The sequence below is a fragment of the Oryctolagus cuniculus genome, chromosome 2 (assembly GCF_964237555.1).
Source record: "Oryctolagus cuniculus chromosome 2, mOryCun1.1, whole genome shotgun sequence".
Lineage (NCBI taxonomy): Eukaryota > Metazoa > Chordata > Mammalia > Lagomorpha > Leporidae > Oryctolagus > Oryctolagus cuniculus.
In genome coordinates this window covers 120005981-120013232 of record NC_091433.1, presented here as the reverse complement: position 1 = coordinate 120013232, position 7252 = coordinate 120005981, and positions in this window count along the sequence as shown.

Sequence of the window (7252 nt, the reverse complement as noted above, 5' to 3'; positions counted from 1 at the left end):
AAGCTTGAGCCCTTGCTCTTGTCCTCCAGATTTCTCCATTGTCAAGTTAACTGTTCTCTGTTAATTAGTGGTTTTGAAGGAATTGTTGGAGACAAGTGTCTTTCCTGTTCTCCAGTGACACCCATAAATGTTTTACTGCATTATTATAAAATGGATAAAAATGAAATTAGATAATAAATATTATATTACAAAAAAGAAATTAAATATAACTGTTCCCCCATGCATTCAGAAATAGATTCCAAACTAATAGTTTTTTTCTGATTCCTGAAAGCTTTTTTTTCTTCCTTAAATGCATATCTGAATTAAATATAATCATGGATTTTAAGGGTGGTAGAAAGTTCTATGAGAGCACCTGGAGTGAAACTGGCCTTCAATAAAAGCCTCCTAATTTGTACACCACTTAGACTCTCTATTCTATTAACCAAACAGCAGTCAGGTTATCTCTTAAAATACCTAAATGTGATCATATCGCATGCAACTGAGAACTTTCTCATTATTTTCATTGTATTTAGAGTAAAATCCATGCCTTATGTGAAGATTATATTGAGTCCACCTAGGCACATCTCCAAATTAATTGACAACAGCCTTGTTTGATTACTCTTCTTCCTACTAGGGACTTGTTTCTCAGATGCAGCAGACTCATTCTTGTCTCAGTTGTTTATACTTGTTGATCTCTCTGCCTTTAATATTCTCACTTAAGTTTAAACACAGATCTTCCTCTTTCACAATTGATTTATTTCCAATATCACCCTTCTGAAAAAATATTCCTTGGTCACATCTCTAAATTTTCCTTTTCTCTCTTTCATTTGACGGAATATCCTGCCTTTATTTAGATTTATTTTCCTTCATGGAACTTCTAACTTTATGAAGTTACTTGTTTGTTATTAATGTATATAGTCATTATCAATCCTTCTCTCTGTATAAAGGAAAAAATGTTTTTTTTTCTTATTATTATTGTTATTCTCAGAATCTGCAATTGGAAAAGGTTAGTAAAGATAAATGCTTATTAAATAAATTAACAATTTATCCTTTATCCTAAATATGAATGTAAAGATAAACTAAGGGACTTTTTTTGTTGTCTAAAGCAAACTGAAGGACCTCTAGTATTAGTGAGTTTTTAATTTATTATACTTGTTGACTTTGAGGAACACATTTGGAGTCTTCTTTTTTATTTTAATATTTTTTATTTAAAATGAAGAGAGAGGAAGAGGGGAGAGAGAGCGAGCGAGCGAGAGAGACAGAAAGATAGCCCTCATGTGCTGGTTTACTATTCAAATGCTTGAGATAGATGGAACTAGATCAGCCCAAATCTGGGAGCTCAAAAGCCAAGCCAGATCTCCCACATGAGTGGCAGCAGCATAACAACTTGAGTGACTGCTACCTCCCAGGGTCAGCTTTGACAGAAAGCTGGAATCAGGAGCCAGAGGCAGGAATCAAAACTAAGTATGGGACATGGGTGTCTTAACTGCTAGATTCCCAGTGCTCTCTTATAATGTTCCATAATTTTCATTTTCTTGCAATCCATGGCTAATTTTGTAGATAAACTGAGATCTCTGATTGTGTTGAAAATCCAGAGTACAAGGCATGTCATCTTTTTCTTTTTGAAGATTTGTTTATTTATTTATTTGAAAGGCAGAAAGAGAGAGGTCTTCCATCCACTGGTTCTTTACCCAGTTGGCTGCAATGGCCGAAGCTGCGCCGATCTGAAGCCGGGAGCCGGGAGTTTCTTCTGGGTCTCCCATGCAGGTGGAGGGGCCCAAGCACTTGGGCCATCTTCTACTGCTTTCCTACGCCATAGCAGAGAGCTGGATAGGAAGTGGAGCAGCTGGGTCTTGAACCGGCTCCCATATGGGATGCTAGCGCTTCAGGCAAGGGCATTAACCCGCTGCCCCACAGTGCCGGCCCCAAGTCATTTTTTTTTTTTTTTTAAGATTTATCGATTTATTTGAAAGTCGGAGTTACAGAGAGAGAGAGAAGGTGAGGCAGAGAGAGAGAGAGAGAGAGAGAAACAGAGAGAGAGAGGGGGAGAGAGAGAGAGAGGTCTTCCATCCGCTGGTTCATTCCCCAATTGGCCACCACAGCTGATGCTGTGCTGATCCGAAGCCAGGAGCCAGGGGCTTCCTCTGGGTCTCCCACATGGGTGCAGGGGCCCAGGGACTTGGGCCATCTTCCACTGCATTCCTAGGCCATAGCAGAGAGCTGGATTGGAAGTGGAGCAGCTCGGAGTCGAACAGGCGCCCATATGGGATGCCTGGAATGCTATGCCACAGCGCCAGCCCCAAGTAATGTTTTAGTCCCAGAGCTGTCAAAGCCACCCCATCACTTGTAAGAAATAGTTCACACTCATGATGACAAACAAAATTATCCCATCAAAAAAGCCTCTCCTTGCCCAGGACTGCGGCTCACTTGGCTAATCCTCAGCCTGCAGCGCCGGCACCCCGGGGTTCTAGTCCTGGTTACTCCTCTTCCAGTCCAGCTCTCTGCTGTGGCCCCGGAGTGCAGTGGAGGATGGCCCAAGTGCTTGGGCTCTGCACCCATATGGGAGACCAGGAGGAAGCACCTGGCTCCCGCCGGCTGTGGCAGCCATTTGGGGGTGAACGAACAGAAAAAGGAAGACCTTTCTCTCTGTCTCTCTCTCTCTCACTGTCTAACTCTTCCTGTCAAAAAAAAAAAAAAAAAAAAAAAAAAAAAAAAAGCCTGTCCTAAATCCTAAATATTTACTTGAAAAAGTAAAGGTTGATTTTATAATACTGCTGAAAATTAAGACAGAACTAAATCTTTAAATTTCAAAATATTTTTCTATCACCACTGCAACTTCTGGCAGTGTAACTTAGCAAGCCCTCAATATTGAAGAAATTAAATAATGGATTAACAAATGAAGGGAGAAGTCCCAAGAGAACAGAAATTATCTACATTTCTTCAAAATTCATAACACTGAAAACAATTAAATACATTAAAGAAGTATTCAAATAGATATCTACTACATTTTAGGAACTTAGAAAAAGACTTCCAGAGTAGCTCATATGTCTTAATAGCCTATATTTCATTCAAAATCCCAGAATCACAACTCTTCTGGAAATTTATCATTAGTAGAATTGAATAATTGTAGGCTCATAGAAACACTATTCTAGATTAAAATTCTTCTCAATTAATTATATCAACTAAGTCCTTTAACTGTCTTCATAACTCATGTCATCATTTCCCACTGAATTATATATTAATTGTAAGCTGCTAACATGCCTCATACTTCCTACCATACATCCAGTCATTTTATTGGATTATGTCAATTTTCCCCAAAATTTTGTCCTATGATTTTCCAGATAAAATGTGCAAAACAGTTATTTACTACATATTAAATGGCCACTACTCTTTTAATGTTGTGATTTCAGTAGCATACACACTGCAGAATTCGAGTTGTCTAACAAAATTAAAATATTTGTCCTTGTACAGGAGCTAAATATGACTAGTTTCTGTTAGATGTATTTTCTCCAAGTTGTGATTTATATACCCAGACTCTGTTCTACTGTATGACTACTTTGTTTTTAATCTAGGACTCCCAAAGTTCCTCCATGTCATCTACATAAAGAAATAAATGTGACCATGTATAGGAGGTTTTAAGTCTTCGGGTCTGGATACGGTACTATTATTTCCTGTCACATTATTTTAGTTAAAACTGGGTCACATAACACATGTGATTGCTCTGGATCTCTAAAACTTGGTCTACCTCTTTCCTAAGGAAAGAGAAGAGTGGATCATTTATCTTACTGCATCCGCTCCCTATCTGACTGTATGATCTGTCTTCCCAGTGGAAGTACTTCAGAAACATCCATGCTGCAAGGATAACACTTCTCAAGGTTATTGCAATATCCAAATCAAGTCTATGAACTGTTGTATAAAATATATGAACCTTACATTTCCATTGTATCCCATTTTTATTTAGGTGAGCTAAAAAGTAGTACATTATTCTTCTTTACCATGAACCCTAATAAACTTTCTGTAGCAATCCTCTTGTCCTTTTTGTCTCACAATAAAAAGCAAATTGAGTTTTACCTTAGATCTGTTTTCTCTGAAACAAATATTATTTGTTCATTGGCTTCTACAAATGTGTGCCATGACATTCTTCAAATCTCAAAAACTTTAGTGACCTATTAGTTTTCTTCTAATATCCCACAAATGGGTACAAAGCTATATCATTCCGTTTATGTGAGTTCCATGAGGTAATGCCATGAGGATAGGAAATATATTAGCTGTTGCCAAATGCCAGCTTATGGGCATGAAATTATCTACAAAGAGGCACAAAAGCAGCAATTTAGAATAATGAAAATTTCCTTTTTAAATTTTTTTTATTTATAAAGGGGACTAAATTTCATATATAGAGTTTCAAGAGCATAATGATATTTCCCCCTACCTGCCCACCTTCACTCCCACACTCCCTCTTTCTTTTCTTATTTTTCTTTTAACTTTTGCAATGACATACTTTCAATTTTCTTTATAATCACAAGATTACAAAATATTAATAAATAGAAATTGTATATTACTCAGCTATAAAAAGTGAGTGAAATCCTGTCTTTTGCAACAAAATGGATGCAATGGCAGGCCATTATGCTTATTGAAATAAGCCATTCAAAAATCCAAATATCATATATTTTCCCTGATTTGTGGTAACTAATATACAGAGTACAAAAAATTAATGTATATGAGTGAAATTGATATTTTGAGATTTGGCTGTTGTTTATAGCCCTTGTCTATACTCATGAACATTTTCATTATCTGGATAGTGGGTACAGTACTGCATACATTTTTTTCAAACTTATTACACTGCTTACTTAAACAGGATGACTGTTTTATGTAAACAAAAATAAAATTAACAAAAAGTCCTAAAGAATAATACTAAACCATATTAAGTTTTATATTGAAGTAATTTTCAGTTGCAATTCTACTCTAGTAGCTTTAAGCTATGTCTGAGTTTATGAAACCTATAGTTCAACTATCATAGGCTACATTGAGATTTCCCAAATACAATAAATGCATTGTTTGATTCTTCCCTTTATCTATAATAAACTTCAATGTTTTTCTCTAGGAAGAGAGCTACCTCGTGAAATATTACCTCCTGTGTATACTTGTATCTAACATGTGTATCACATCTGTCTATCACTCTGTCTACCTATTTTTACACCTACATGTCCTAAAGTCTCAATTTCAAAGTAAAGTCACTTGTTTCTATAACAATTATGACATTTAATTCCTTTATATTATTACTCTTGCTGTTAACAAAAACATACCACTTATATGCATCAGTAAATTCAAAAGTCTTAGGCTGGATATTTTAGGATGAACATATTGTGAATCCTGTTTCAGAATAACTACTAAGGCTATTACTGATCTTATTAATTTAGCTCCTAAGAAAAAGATTTTCCTTTATTAAAAATTTTAATTCAGTCTACCCATTACTTCTAAAGAGTCTCATATCCTTCTTAGGGCCAAATTCAACTGTAAATTCATTATGCTAGAAAACTTACCAAACGAACACAGTAAAAGACTAACTAGCAGAGATACTCATTACTACAACTCCTTCAGGCAGCTCTGATTTAAGGAGAGCTGTTAGTTGGCAAAACATGCCTATTTCTGCAACTTATCCAGCTACTTCCTAACAATGTTATTTCCCTTCAATGGAATTGAGATAACCATCTCAGTTTTTATTTAGATTTTTGTTACAGAGACAACTCCCTGGCCTTGAGTAAAGAAAGTCACCTATCTCTGAAAAAGATTTTAATGTTGGAAAAATCTCAGTACAAATATCTTATGAAATATATATTTCTTTAATGAAAGCTTAAGTGGGCAGCTAAAGAATAAGATGATTTTGAAAACGAGTAATGGGAAAGATTCAGAATCTCATTCAGGAACTTGGAATTTAGTTCCAGTCCAAGTTCCTTGGTATTTCCAGGAGCTTCAAACACTGGTGTGACAATTTGTGACATACATTCTGCTATCTCAATAGATAAGATAGATGGATACATCATTTTGAGACATATATATTTTTCAATGTCTATTAAATAAATTTTCATAGAAAACTGAATGAAAATGAAAAGATAGCAATTTTCAATATTAAAATAGTTGTATAATGAGGATATAAAATTAAACCAATTATGGTATGCAATTTTGTTTTATTCTATTAAATAGTTGAACTTCAAAATAATATATTATAGAAACTGATTACTGCTCTTTGAATATAAAAGAATTTTGATGTGACTCTCAAACAATGCTAATTCTCAGGTTTTCATATAAAATATCTTGGAATTTTGAATTTAAATGTTATAATGCTGAGGATAAAATTTGTACATGCATACATACATAAAGTACTATATTTTTTCACTCTAAACAAAAATTTATTTGCATTGTGAATAGCAGTATCATAATTATTTCTGACCTTTTATTCTAACAAATACAATACTATAAACTATTAAATTAATTACATTAACTAAAATATTTTACATTATGAGTAAATGTAGCTCAAAACAATAATTTCTATTCTGCTGCCTATTAGAATAAGAAGCTAATATTTATTTGCTATATTTATTCAAATACAAAAATAAGTTGTATGAAAAAAGCATTATATAAACTGAAACACATTTTAAGATTTCAGTTAATAATGATTTGTTTTGTTGTAATGAATTCCCAATGAATATACATAAACCTGCTTTTCCATTATGGTTTAATTACACAGTCATTAGAAGAAGGAAATTACTAATGAATTCAGCTATGAAAATGGTAGATCATCCATAAAATCATTCACATCATGCCATAATATTTTAAAACATAATTAATGCAGGTTTTGAGGGTTTTGTTTAATAATATACATTTTATCTTAGCTATTGTTTAATTATGAAAATATATAAAATCTATTACTCAGAATCCGTTTGCATGCCATTTCAAATTGAAATTGGTTTTGTGTTAAACATAGAATGGAAAGTATGAAAATTTTCAATATCAAAGGTATTTTCCAGCATAAACCTGTTTTGACACTGAACTTCCACAATTATTTGTAAAAGCTCTTTACTAAAAAATAGTTAATTTTTCAATCTCTATACCTATTATATTCAAGTAATAGACTATAACACTAACATCAAATACATATCATCTATATTGGAGACAATAGTGTCTTAAAATCAGTGTAGATTTTCCAAAGTGAATATTTGGGATGTGGGTATGTGTGTTTATGTTAGATTTATTAACAAAATGCAGTATTTCATGG